Source organism: Bubalus kerabau, chromosome 14, assembly GCF_029407905.1.
Source record: "Bubalus kerabau isolate K-KA32 ecotype Philippines breed swamp buffalo chromosome 14, PCC_UOA_SB_1v2, whole genome shotgun sequence".
In the NCBI taxonomy this organism is placed as follows: domain Eukaryota; kingdom Metazoa; phylum Chordata; class Mammalia; order Artiodactyla; family Bovidae; genus Bubalus; species Bubalus kerabau.
In genome coordinates, this window is record NC_073637.1 from 63,220,574 (window position 1) to 63,235,318 (window position 14,745).

The following is a 14,745-nucleotide window of genomic DNA, read 5'->3' on the forward strand; positions in this document are numbered from 1 at the left end:
GTCACTGGGCTCCCGGCTCCGCGGAGGGAGGACCCCCCCCTCCAGAAACGACGAGGAGAGGGCCGGGGGGCGGGGCGGGTAGCCTTGAAGACCACCCCTCCGGGCTAGAGCGGGGAAGCGAAAGCGGAGAAGGGATGACAAGGGCTAGTGGCGGACAGTCCCGAGGCCGGTGCTTCGCGGCTGCCAGCGCCCGGATCCCAGCGACCTCCGACGCGCAGCAGGGTCGGCCGCGGGTCCTTCCACATCAACGCGCCCGTCTGGAGTCCCTCAAGCTGCCACCGCCCCTGTGGTCCGTGGAGTGGGTGCGGAGGGCCCGCTCCCTACGCCGCCGCTGCTGCTGCCGCCGCCGCTCGGTGCCGCCGCCCGCGCCTCCTCCGCCTCCCCGGCTCCTCCCGCGGGGCCCGCGTCACCTCCCAGCCGTGGAGGCCCGAACACCGCGGATGCCCGGCGGGCGGCGCCCACCCTCCCCAAGGCGATCAGTGGACTGGGGCCGGGCGGGGAGAGGTTGGGGAGGGTGGGAGGGAGGGAAGGAAGAGAAGAGAGTGAGCTGGGCGGAGGAGGAGAGCGGGAGTTTCAAGGGCGGGGGTGTGGAGAGGGGAGCTTGAGAGCCGGCGTCGGGAGAGAGGGAAGAGTTAAGAATCGAGGTGGATGGAGAGCCCTGTGGGTCAGCTGGAGAGGTAGAGAACCAGAAGCGCAGGGACCGGCGACGGGCGTGTCGGATCCGGAGACTGAGTGAGATCCGGGAGTGAGGGCTCGCAGAGGTTTTGAACCCGGAATGGGGCGGGAGCGGGCGGGGCGGGGGGCTGGCGGCGCGCAAGGTGTCAGGCTGGAGGGGGAAAAGTATGAGCGCTTGGAGGGGCTCTTGAGCTGCCAAGGGCGGAGTCCTGGAAGGAGGGAGACTGTAAGTGTTGGGGCGGATTGGTTCCTCGGGGGATCCTCATGGCGAAGAAAGCGCAGGAGAGGCTGGAGAAGTGGGAGGTGACACTGGGAGAGTTAGGGTTTGTCTGGGAAAGGTGTGCGGATGAGGAGGAGACCGGAGGCTGTAAATGTGAAGGCGAAGGACTAAGGATCGGTCGGAGAATGAGATCAGCCCGTGCTTGGGCCAAGGGCTTCGTTCTGTTTGGCCCTCTTTGGCGGGCCTTATCTAGAGAGTAGTGGCAGGGAAGCCAGGGGATAGGGTTAGTGGGAGAGTCTGGTTTTCCAAGCACAGGGACGGGTAAGATGGAAGAGGTTGAGAGTGAACAGAAAACCAGCTCCTGGAGAATGGCAGTGGCCGCCGCTGCCCTGTGTTTTGGGTAGGGCTGAGCCCTGCTCTGACAACCCTCTGGGTAGGGTGGAGTGGGGCGGGACTGGGAGCTAGTGGAGAGGGGTAGAGTTGAGGCCAGGGGGACTGGTTGCCAGGGATCACCCCTTCTGCCTGCTCTTGGCAAGCGCAGTGGATGACTGAGGTGGGGTGCGTGTACGTGTGTGTGTATCTACGTATACGTACACACCCCTACCCCGCCTTCCACGCTAGCTTTGTTTAGCACCAGGCCAGATTATCGTCTGATGAGTAGTGTAAGGCCTTGGGGACTTGTATTATATTTATCTTCTTGGTGTGTAGCAAACTCTCTCCTCCTCCCGCTCTCCGTTCCCCGGGTAGCATCTGACTAGCTCCCAATTTAAGAGACCTGGGAATACACAAAGCTGCCTTGGAAGTCTCTTGTGATTTCTAAGCATCAATGTCTTCTGTTTCTTTTCTCCCACACCTTGTAAGGGAAAAGTTTACTTAAGTGCTTTTATTTATTTATTTACTCATTTATTTATATTACTCACCTACTTCAAATCAAGCTCTCACACCCCCAAGTAATTCAGTTTTCATCTCTTTGGAGTTAGTTTGGTGAGATCATATGAATCCAAATTTATGTGATTTTGTTGTAGAATTAGGGGATTATTATATATCTCTAATCCACCCTCATCATTTTATGGGAACTAGAGGACTAAGGTCAGCCAGCTAGTAAATGGCAGCACTGCAACTAGAACCTAGATACTTTTACTCCTGTTTGAAACCATGGCAATTTTAAACCCTAGCTGCCCTTTTTTAAAATATCACCTGAGGCTAACCCTAGATCAAATGAATCAGTCTCTGGCGTAAGGACTCTGGTCAAGAGTATATTTTGAAAATTCCTAAGTGACTAAAACATAGCAAAGGTTGGAAACTATACTAAGTGCATTACAATAAAAGATAATGGAGGAGAAACTGGGAAGTGGAAAACAAAAAGAACACTTCTAGTGAGACTGATTTTTTTACCTAAAATTGGAATATTGAGTTTTTAAATAACATCCACACTTTCCTTTTCACTAATATGCAATGACAGGTAACAGTAAATACACATATCTATGACCTTTACCTCACTGCCACTAAAATACACTAAAAGCTCCTTTAAAAGAAAGGAGAACAGAGCTAAAACCAAAAAGGATGGGTGGAACACTCTACCTTATTCACCTATTTCTGAGCCAGATTTGAAGCACCACCACCTCCATTCCCCAGCCAGCTATCAACCCAAGTAGAAACAGACTGCTAAGTTGCTTCAGTCGTGTCCGACTCTGTGCGACCCCATAGACGGCAGCCCACCAGGCTCCCCCGTCCCTGGGATTCTCCAGGCAAGAACACTGGAGTGGGTTGCCATTTCCTCCTCCAATGCAGGAAAGTGAAAAGTGAAAGTGAAGTCGCTCAGTCGTGTCCAACTCTTAGCAACCCCATGGACTGCAGCCTACCAGGCTCCTCCATCCATGGGATTTTCCAGACAAGAGTACTGGGGTGGGGTGCCATTGCCTTCTCCGAGAAACAGACTACCCGGAGTACATAAAATGTGAACTTAGAAGAGGTTGTCCAAACTGAACAACTTGGCTTATCTTATAGCAGAGTCACACCTTGGGCCACGCACTGTTTTCTACCAGTCACAAAGTATGCTGAGTGCCTGCAGTTGTGTCTCCCAGAACCCCTCCTACCTCTCACCTGCCTAGAGATAATGCCAGCATATAAAACTCAATGTGCATAAGCTGGTATCACGGGGACACCTGATTTCTTATAGGATTAGATAAAGCAGAAGTGTATTTCCTTTTTACATTTCTTTACTACAAACAACTACATGTGTTTTTCCTATTAAAGGGAATGCTTAGCAGTGGAGGTATCTTAAAATCATCTTCCACTCTGATTCATACACCTTTTGAAAATAAAAATTTGTCACAGTATTTATATAACATACAGAATCCCATAGAATTTGAAATGGGCTACTTTTCAAAGCAGTAGACCCAAGTTAAAGTAAGATTGGTATGCTGAGAACTAAAACACCTTCCAAAGATTCTCTTGTCTTTTGATCTCTGTTTTGTTTTGTTTGTTCTGGTTTAGTATTTAACCTAAAACGTTTATCTCATCTCATTATATCTTGTAAGGCATTATGTTTTACTTAAGCGTGTCCCTCAAATATATGAACACATTTGAAGTTGAGTTGAAAGTGAATTGTTCTTACTTAGTTTTAGGAGTAACTCTCCATGTTCATCTTCGTCCTTCATTGAGTTCTCAAGGTCTTCTTGACAGGCCACAAACTAACTCAGAAATGCAAATCCTTTCTTTAGTTCCTATAGGAGCATAAGTTTGTGAAGCCTGTAAGCCTGTGGACTTTGAGTTTTGCATAAGCGTATGGATTCAGAAAATGAAGATCATGACATCCAGTCCCATCACTTCATGGCAAACAGATGGGGAAACAGTGGAAACAGTGTCAGACTTTATTTTTCTGGGCTCCAAAATCACTGCAGATGGTGACTGCAGCCATGAAATTAAAAGACGCTTACTCCTTGGAAGGAAAGTTATGTCCATCCTAGATAGCATACTCAAAAGCAGAGACATTACTTTGCCAACAAAGGTTCGTCTAGTCAAGGCTATGGTTTTTCCTGTGGTCATGTATGGATGTGAGAGTTGGACTGTGAAGAAGGTTGAGTGCCAAAGAATCGATGTTTTTGAACTGTGGTGTTGGAGAAGACTCTTGAGAGTCCCTTGGACTGCAAGAAGATCCAACCAGTCCATTCTGAAGGAGATCAGCCCTGGGATTTCTTTGGAAGGAATGATGCTAAAGCTGAAACTCCAGTACTTTGGCCACCTCATGCGAAGAGTTGACTCATTGGAAAAGACTCTGATGCTGGGAGGGATTGGGGGCAGGAGGAGAAGGGGACAACAGAGGATGAGATGGCTGGATGGCATCACTGACTCGATGGACATGAGTCTGAGTGAACTCCAGGAGTTGGTGATGGGCAGGGAGGCCTGGCGTGCTGTGATTCATAGGGTCGCAAAGAGTCGGACACGACTGAGAGACTGAACTGAACTGAAGGGCTAATTAGGGCTTCCATGGTGGCTCAGTGGTTAAGAATCTGCCTGCCAATGCAGGAGACATGAGTTTGATTGCTGGGTAAGAAAGATTCCCTGGAGAAGCAAATGGCAACCCAGTCCATTATTCTTCCCTGAAAAATCCCATGGACGGAGGACCCTGGCGAACTATGGTTCACTAAGGCGGACACAACTTAGTGACTAAACAATAACAACGAGGGCTAATTACTTGTAATCTACTAAATAAGTTATAGGAGGCATATCTAAACTAAAATCAAAACTATAATAATCAGTAAAATTTACTGAGGACTCAGTACTCTGCCAGAGAAGGCAATGGCACCCCACTCCAGTACTGTTGCCCGGAAAATCCCATGGATGGAGGAGCCTGGTAGGCTGCAGTCCATGGGGTCGCTAAGAGTTAGACACGACTGAGTGACTTCACTTTCACTTTTCACTTTCATGCATTGGAGAAGGAAATGGCAACCCACTCCAGTATTCTTGCCTGGAGAATCCCAGAGATGGGGGAGCCTGGTGGGCTGCCGTCTATGGGGTCCCACAAAGTCGGACACAACTGAAGTGACTTAGCAGTAGCAGTAGTACTCTCCTAACAAATCTGGCTGCCTCACAATGCTTAGAATCATTGCAGCCCTCAGTTTCTCCTAACAGATCTCCCTGCTTCTGTCCTTGCGGCTTTCAGTCTTTTCTCAACACAGCATAAAGACAACGCCTCCTAAAATACTAGTCAAATCATATCACTCTACTGGTCAAAATCCTGTGGTGGATCCCTAGTTGACTCAGTCAGAATTAAACCCCTTAAATGTCCTGCAAGTCCCACATAACCTCTCTGACCTCATCTACTAGTCTCTTGTTAGGCTTTCCTCTGGCTGTTCCTTCTGCCCAAAATACTGTTCACCCCGATATTCACACAGCCTACTCCCCTTCTGCACATTTCTGCTCAGTTATCCATCCTGTTTAATATTCCAGCCTGCTTCACCTGCTTCCTGGTCACTCTAGTCTCCTTTACCTTACCCTGATTTTTCCATGACATTTGCCACTCTCCGACTTTTACTCCAAGTTGAATAATACCCCCGCTTTTTATGTTTATCATTAATCTTTAACTTCCCGCACAAGAATATTTAAGCACGTGAACAAAGTAAGATTTTTACTAATGTAGCATATGGACCTAGAACAGTACATCACATGTAGTAGGTATTCCAACAAATAAATACTCTTTGAGTTAATTTCTGGGGAGAGAATCTTGTCATGATTGGTTTAAGTTGGGTGGGAGAAAAGGAAATGAGTGCATACTCAGCCATGTCTGACTTTTCTGTGATCACATGAACTGTAGCACACCAGCCTTCTCTGCCCACTTCTCTGCCCCTTCTCTGGAATTCTCCAGGCAAGCATACTGATTTTGGGTTATCCATTTCCTACTCAAGGGAATCTTCCCGACCCAGGGATCTAACCCATGTCTCCTGTGTCTCCTGCATTGGCTGGTGGATTCTTCACCCCTGGGTCACCTGGGAAGTCCAAGAAAAGGAAAAAGCAGCTTCGAAAGGAAGAAACATAGGTGGAAAGAAATAAGATCTAAAGTCTTTAGGATTCCACTACTGCCTACCTCCGTAGCCTTATCTGCAACTCAGCTTACCAACACACACCTCTCTTCAGCCATGACAACTGACTTGTACTTTATTGAACATAAAAAGTTTCTCATCTGTAGGACTTTCTTTTATATTCCCCCAACTTGAACCACCCTTTCTGCTCCGTCTGCCATAACCGTCCTCTCTGTCAGTAACTTGTCTTCTCCACCGTGTGCTCATCCCTTCCTTTTTTGTGCTTCCTCCTGTTTGCCCCAGGCTCTCTTAGCACTGTACTACCTTACTCACAGATAGCACATGTCACACAGGGCTGGACCCATTTATCTCCCTGTCTGGCTCATCAACTAGGCCATGAATGCTTAAGGGCAAGGAATATGCCTTTCACTCCAGTTTCCCCAGGGCCTATCAGACTGTCTCATTTATTACAAACTCTTGATAAATATATGCACAATTACATGAGCAATCACAAAATAATGAGAAAAATCACTGTTGCTGGAGAATGAGGCAGAGAGTTGCAGCAAGAGATAAAGCTGGAAGAATAGGCAGTGGCAACATTATGCTATAACCTTATGTGCTCTGCTGAAGAATTTGAACTTATCCTATAGTCATTAGATAGAGAGTGGAGGTTTCTTTATTCAGAGAACTGACATGATCAGCTTTGATTTTCAGAATATCCTGCCTTCACTTCTTCATGCATATCCAAAACACCTGCTAATAGAATTACTGAAAGGACACAGATGTGCAGTGATTTAGGCATGGAGACACAAATAGCAGAATTTTTTACTTCCTGTCTTCAGAATTTATTTTTCTGGCTATGTTGCTCAGTAGATTATAACAGCATGATAATGAGGCCAAGGTCGTGGTTTAAATCCCTGGGTGAGTCAGTCAGTGCAGTGGCCACAGCTGACTGTTAATCTTTGCCAGTTGTCAGATGACAACATGTTATTTCTTGACCAGGAACTGGGTGGAAGGATATGACTGGTTCATCAAAAGTTAATCAGCATTATTGGAAAAATAACTCAAAGTGCTTAGCTATGACTGTAGGACCATACTGTCATTTTAAATCAAAATAACAGTATTATATTAGTGATAACAAAAGAGCACAGCATCGGGGAAAGAATATATTGCTTGTTCCTAGAAAATAAGCTAGAGATTAGAACAGTTTAATTATTAGAATTGAAGCCAAGAAGTAATGAAAAATTTAGAGGATGTTGGTGTAGATAAGCTTATTAATTACTTTTTTGTGCATCTAGCAATATAGGAAGTTATTTCTTAATTATTATGTCATAAAACCCATAGAGCCATTTATATTAAAAAAGGGAAATCATATTCTAATCATCTTTCATTTATAGCATTATAAAGTTATTTCTATTTTTATTCCCTCCTAGCAATCAATAAGCACATCTTTAAAGTGATATAGGACAGTATTGGAGGTTGGGCCATATAGACATAATTAATGTAAATACTTTCTTAATTACATCTTCATCTTAATTACAACTCTGACCACTTTCAGAAGTGAAAAAACAAGTGAATTTTATGAGATCAGAAATAAACACAAAACCCTTAATGAACAAATATAGCTAAGCATTAAATATCAATTAAATAGCAACAGCTGCTAACGTCATAAAAGATAATCAACCAGGCATTATGTGCTTCCTGATAGAAAAATTATACAACTATGTGTAGAAGTTGTTTGCCCCCCACCAAAAAAAAAATCAAACCTAAATTTACAACACCTTCTAAATACATCAACCAATTTATAGGAAATAGAGCAGAGGAACATATTAAACTATACCAAGGTCCCCTACTAACTGGTGACCTGGAGCAAGACTGATCTCCTGGAGCCTCGGTCTTCTCACACATGACCTTGTAAGGAGTGTCTCCTCACAGTGTAGTTCTGAGGACTGAACAAGTGTGCTGAGAGCATTATGCAGAATAGCAGACATAGAATAAAAGTGAGTGAATCCCTTCTCAAAGCTATTTCTCCATCAAGTTCCATATCTCAGTTTCCATGATCCCTTTGACTATATTTATTTATACCTGTTTAGGTTTTTGTATCCCTTGACTATATTTATTTATACCTATTTAGGTTTTGGTATCTGTCTCATCTCCCCAACCTCATTTTAAATTCAAGGCCAAATTTTACTTTCCTCATTGTAAACAATATTAATAGCACTTAAGAGCCATCCCGTGTGTCAGATAGCATGCTAAGCTCTTCACTTACCTAATCCTAACAATGACCAACTCAGATATTAACCCCATTTTAGAAACCTACAAAGGGGGGTGTATTTCAAATAACTAGTGAGTGATGGAACCAGAATTAACAATGAAGTATCTCAATTCTAATCTCTGCTCTCGTAAGCACGGTACTTCTATCCCACTCAGGCACATTGTAGTAATGCCATGGGAGTCTTTGAAAATTGCAAGTAGACCCAATGTATGAGTTACCATATAAGACATACAAATGTGCATGTTAATAACAAAACTTACTTAAATAAGACTTGTATTAGAGTCAAATAAAATTTATTCTGCGAGTAAACTGCACCAGGGGATTGCACTCTGTAGAATACTCTACAGAATATTTTATAGGGCAAAACCCAGATTTGGGGTTTGTTTGGTTTTTTTTTTTTTTTTTTTTTTTGCCACATCTAGTCAAGGCTATGGTTTTTCCTGTGGTCATGTATGGATGTGAGAGTTGGACTGTGAAGAAGGCTGAGCACCGAAGAATTGATGCCTTTGAACTGTGGTGTTGGAGAGGACTCTTGAGAGTCCCTTGGACTGCAAGGAGATCCAACCAGTCCGTTCTGAAGGAGATCAGCCCTGGGATTTCTTTGGAGGGAATGATGCTGAAGCTGAAACTCCAGTACTTTGGCCACCTCATGCAAAGAGTTGACTCATTGGAAAAGACTCTGATGCTGGGAGGGATTGTGGGCAGGAGGAGAAGGGGACAATAGAGGATGAGATGGCTGGATGGCATCACTGATTCGATGGACATAAGTCTGAGTGAACTCTGGGAGTTGGTGATGGACAGGGAGGCCTGGCGTGCTGTGATTCATGGGGTTGCAAAGAGTCGGACATGACTGACCGACTGAACTGAACTGAACTGAACTGAGAGACTTGTGGAATCCTAGTTCTTAGACCAGGAATCAAACCCAGTTCCCAGTAGTGGAAACGTGGAGTCCAAACCATTGGACCACCAAGGAATTCCCCAAAACCAAGTTTTTTTTACAGAAAATAAATTTCAAGGAAAAAAATTAAAAAGAGGTGAAGAGGGGATCTATACTTTAAATGAAACTTAAAATGAGTGGAAAACTTTTATGAAAGACCAGGCAATTTGGACAGTAACGAGGCACCTGATAATAATGGAGAATCATTGTTGCTTTATTTGGTTAATAATGATAAAGTGATGATGTTAGAAAAGTAAAGAATCCTTAGTGACACATACTAAAATACCTATAGATGAAACTGTGTGATATCAGATTTGCTTCAAAATAATATGGATGGAGGTGCGAATGGGGCAAAACTGGCCATGAAATATAGTAAAAAATAAAATTCTTTAAAATAAACGTTTTTAGAAATATTTTCTTTCTAAAGACATCTCTATCTTCCACTCTAGCTGCCTTCACTAAACTAGAAAATCAACAAAATCAGATAATCCTTTATCAAGCATTTGTTATTTGATGAATAGATACTATGTTAGTGCTTTCACATTTTATTACCACCTTCTTCTACCAGCGTACGAAGAATAAGTATCATTACATTTTATAGGTAAGGAAACAGCCTGAGAGGTTTAGGGATTCAATCAAAGGAAGAGATTGAATTTTAAGGCAAATTTTCAGTCTGACTTTCAATCCAGTATTTATGCCTCTATACACAATTGTTTATTATAGCGGTATGTATATATTCCATTTCCCTGACTAAAATTTGTGTGTGTATGTGTGTGTGCGTGCGTACGTGCATGTGCAAGTCAACGCTAAGTTGTGTCTGACTCTGTGACTCAATGGACTAGCCCGCCAGGCTCCTCTGTCCATGGAATTCTCCAGGCATGAATACTGGAGTGAGTTGCCATTTCCAGGAAGATTTCCAGGGGATCTTCCTGACCCAAGGATCGAACCAGCGTCTTACGTCTCCTGCATTGACAGATGGGTTTTCTTTTACCGCTGCACCACCAGGGAAAGCCCAAAATCTCAGTACACTTTACTATAGTGTCTGACATACAATAGGCATAGTTATATTTAACCCAAGCTAGTCCCCAGTAGGAGAAAGCAGTGGCACCCCACTCCAGTGTTCTTGCCTGGAAAATCCCATGGATGGAGGAGCCTGGTAGGCTGCAGTCCATGGGGTCGCTAAGAGTCAGATACGACTGAGCGCCTTCACTTTCACTTTTCACTTTCATGCATTGGAGAAGGAAATGGCAACCCACTCCAGTGTTCTTGCCTGGAGAATCCCAGGGACGGGGGAGCCTGGTGGGCTGCCGTCTATGGGGGTCACACAGAGTCGGACACGACTGAAGTGACTTAGCAGCAGCAGCAGTCCCTAGTAACTGTAATATTTAAAATGCCAAAAAAATTTACAACAGAAACTAATGTTTTCTTAATGTTCTAGTTTGCCCAGGATGCTCCTGCTGCTCCTAAGTCGCTTCAGTCGTGACCGACTCTATGCGACCCCATAGACAGCAGCCTACCAGGCTCCCCCGTCCCTGGGACTCTCCAGGCAAGAACACTGGAGTGGGTTGCCATTTCCTTCTCCAATGTATGAAAGTGAAAAGTGAAGGTGAAGTCGCTCAGTCGTGTCCAACCCTCAGCGACCCCATGGACTGCACCCCTCCAGGCTCCTCCATCTGTGGGATCCTCCAGGCAAGAGTACTGGAGTGGGGTGCCATTGTGGTCCTTGTTTAATCTGTTGATCAGATGTAGGTATTAGTTGTTGCTCAGTTCAGTTCAGTTCAGTAGCTCAGTCATGTTTGACTCTTTGCGACCCCATGAATCGCAGCATGCCAGGCCTCCCTGTCTATGACCAACTCCCGGAATTTACCCAATTCATGTCCGTCAAGTCGGTGATGCCATCCAGCCATCTCATCCTCTGTCGTCCCCTTTTCCTCCTGCCCCCAATCCCTGGCAGCATCAGGGTCTTTTCCAATAAGTCAGCTCTTCGCATGAGGTCGCCAAAGTATTGGAGTTTCAGCTTCAGCATCAGTCCTTCCAATGAACACCCAGGACTGATCTCCTTTAGGATGGTCTGGTTGGATCTCCTTGCAGTCCAAGGGACTCTCAAGAGGCTTCTCCAACACCACAGTTCAAAAGCATCAATTCTTCGGCGCTCAGCTTTCTTCACAGCACAGCTCTCACATCCATACATGACCACTGGAAAAACATAGCCTTGACTAGACGGACCTTTGTTGGCAAAGTAATGTCTCTGCTTTTGAATATACTATCTAGGTTGGTCATAACTTTCCTTCCAAGGAGTAAGCGTCTTTTAATTTCATGGCTGCAGTCACCATCTGCAGTGATTTGGGAGCCCAAAAAAATAAAGTCTGACACTGTTTCCACTGTTTCCCCATCTGTTTGCCATGAAGTGATGGGACCAGATGCCATGATCTTCGTTTTCTGAATGTTGAGCTTTAAGCCAACTTTTCACTCTCCTCTTTCACTTTCATCAAGAGGCTTTTTAGTTCCTCTTCACTTTCTGCCATAAGGGTGGTGTCATCTGCATATCTGAGGTTATTGATATTTCTCCCGGCAATCTTGATTCCAGCTTGTGGTTCTTTCAGCCCAGCGTTTCTCATTATGTATTCTGCATAGAAGTTAAACAAGCAGGGTGACAATATACAGCCTTGATGTACTACTTTTCCTATTTGGAACCAGTCTTGTTCCATGTCCAGTTCTAGCTGTTGCTTCCTGACCTGCATATAGGTTTCTCAAGAGCAGGTCAGATAGTCTGGTATTCCCATCTCTTTCAGAATTTTCCACAGTTTATTGTGCTCCACATAGTCAAAGGCTTTGGTATAGTCAATAACAGAAATAGATGTTTTTCTGGAACTCCCTTGCTTTTTCGATGATCCAGCAGATGTTGGCAATTTGATCTCGGGTTCCTCTGCCTTTTCTAAAACCAGCTTGAACATCTGGAAGTTCACAGTTCACGTATTGCTGAAGCCTGGCTTGGAGAATTTTGAGCATTACTTTACTAGCATGTGAGATGAGTGCAATTGTGCAGTAGTTTGAACATTCTTTGGCATTGCCTTTCTTTGGAATTGGAATGAAAACTGACCTTTTCCAGTCCTGTGGCCACTGCTGAGCTGTCCAAATTTGCTGACATATTGAGTGCAGCACTTTCACAGCATCATCTTTCAGGATTTGAAAGAGCTCAACTGGAATTCCATCACCTCCACTAGCTTTGTTCGTAGTGATGCTTCCTAAGGCCCATTTGACTTCACATTCCAGGATGTCTGGCTCTAGGTGACTGATCACACCATCATGATTATCTTGATCCTGAAGATCGTTTTTGTACAGTTCTTCTGTGTATTCCTGCCACCTCTTCTTAATACATCCTGCTTCTGTTAGGTCCATACCATTTCTGTCCTTTATTGAGCCCATCTTTGCATGAGATGTTCCCTTGGTATCTCTGATTTTCTTGAAGAGATCTCTAGTCTTTCTCATTCTGTTGTTTTCCTCTATTTCTTTGCATTGATCGCTGAGGAAGGCTTTCTTATCTCTCCTTGCTATTTTTTGGAACTCTGCATTCAGATGCTTATATCTTTCCTTTTCTCCTTTGCTTTTCACTTCTCTTCTTTTCACAGCTATTTTTAAGGCCTCCCCAGACAGCCATTTTGCTTTTTTGCATTTCTTTTCCATGTTGTTTAGTTGTTGCTACTCATTTCAAAGTATCCCAGTTTTCACCCCAAATTTTATGATCATGCTATATTAGTGTAATATCTCAGTTGGACAATATGTAAATAAAATTCAAACAGTATTCCCCAGGTCTATGTCATAACCATCCTGTGATACCATAGTATATGCTAGACATTTAATAAATTTGGTTGAAGTAGAGTTACTGTGTTCTCCATTACAAAAGAGTAAATTTTTTTTTTAAGTAAATCACTTTGGTTAATACTAATATTAATGTTCTCCCCTCGGACAAGTTGTTTTGTTTTTTTTTTTAACCCAAGCTGGAATCCAGAAATAGCTAAAAGGAATACCAGGAAAATGGAGCCCTTCTTTTAACAAAGAATCATGACTAAACGAATGAAGCTGCCTAGGATTTGTAAGACAAGCGTAATAAATTGATACAGAACTCATCAATATAGGCTGAAATACTGTACAAGAAGATAAGTTTTAGGAATCTTCCCAACTAGAAAAAAAGATAACCGTTTTTATTTGAGAGCAGGTTAAGAAGGGACTCTAGAAGTCTGGCCAAAATCTAATGAGGTAGAAATAGCCTGTAATCCAAGATTTCCTACAATATTGTGGCTCTCAAAGACAAAGGGTGGGTTTATCTTTTGCAACATGAACTGACTACTGTATACTTCAAATGTCTCCCTCTGCCTACGAGAATTGCTTTGGTCTTATCAAGATGGTACCTGGTCCAACTGCTTTCGTCCATGTCCTTTACTCCACCAGACACTGAAATTCAAGAAACCTCATCTTAGATCTGATGAAAGGAGATGCAAAGCTTACTATCAGCTGTGTACTAATGGTACTGCATCCCTAATTACTTCACTTTCTTCCTGATTAGCGTCATATAACACTAAACTGAAAGAGAGAAAAGAGTCCTGTCATTTCCCACAAGGGAAAGGTGAGGAAAAGATTAGCAGAAGAGATACAGAATAATCCAAGTTTGTTAGAGTCTTTACCTTTAGTCAAGGGAAATTTAGTTCATCCAAAACCCAGAGAGAGAAAAATCAGTTTATCATGTTTATTGGCTGGATATTTTATGAGGTGCCTACTATTAATGTATGGGTTTCCCAAGTGGCGCTAGAGGTAAAGAACCTGCCTGCCAATGCAAGAGACATAAGAGACACGGGTTCTATCCCTGGGTCAGGAAGATTCCCTAACGGAGGGCATGGCAACCCACTACAGTATTCTTGCCTGGAGAATCCCATGGACAGAGGAGCCTAGCAGGCTACAGTCCATAGGGTCACAAAGAGTCAGACAGGACTGAAGCAACTTAGCATGTACACACACGTGCTATTAATATTTACAGAGAAAAATGTCACCATGCTAATAACTTGGAGAAAGTCATTCAACTTTGGGGCCTCAGTTTCTCTCTTGTAAAATAAAATTTCTCTACAAGGAATCTTTTCTACCTTTCAAATGTAGTCATTCTATGAAATATTGCTATTATCTAATGCTCACTTCTGGAACATCATTCAAACAGCAAGCATGGATCAGGAACTATTGAGAATAGCGTAACTATATGAAAAATAAAATGTCTACCTCAAAAAGTTCACAGTGTAGTATGATAGACATGCAAATATTTATAATCCATTGATACATGCTGTCAGAAAGGTATCTATAAAATTATGCAAAGTACAGATATACCTAACTCTTATGAGAAACCATGGAAAGAAAACTTTTAATGGGTATTGAAGACCAGAAAGAAAGTTTGTTATGCAGCAGAGCAAAGATGAATACCCAGAACTGCAAATCATTTTGTACAAGATTGAATATGGGTTTTAAGAGATTGGGAAGGGGCAGTTGCTGGAGATGATACCAGAAACTGAGCTAGACCAGAACCTCTAAGATATGTTAAAGAGTTTGGACTTCATCCTGCAACAGTGCTTCTCAA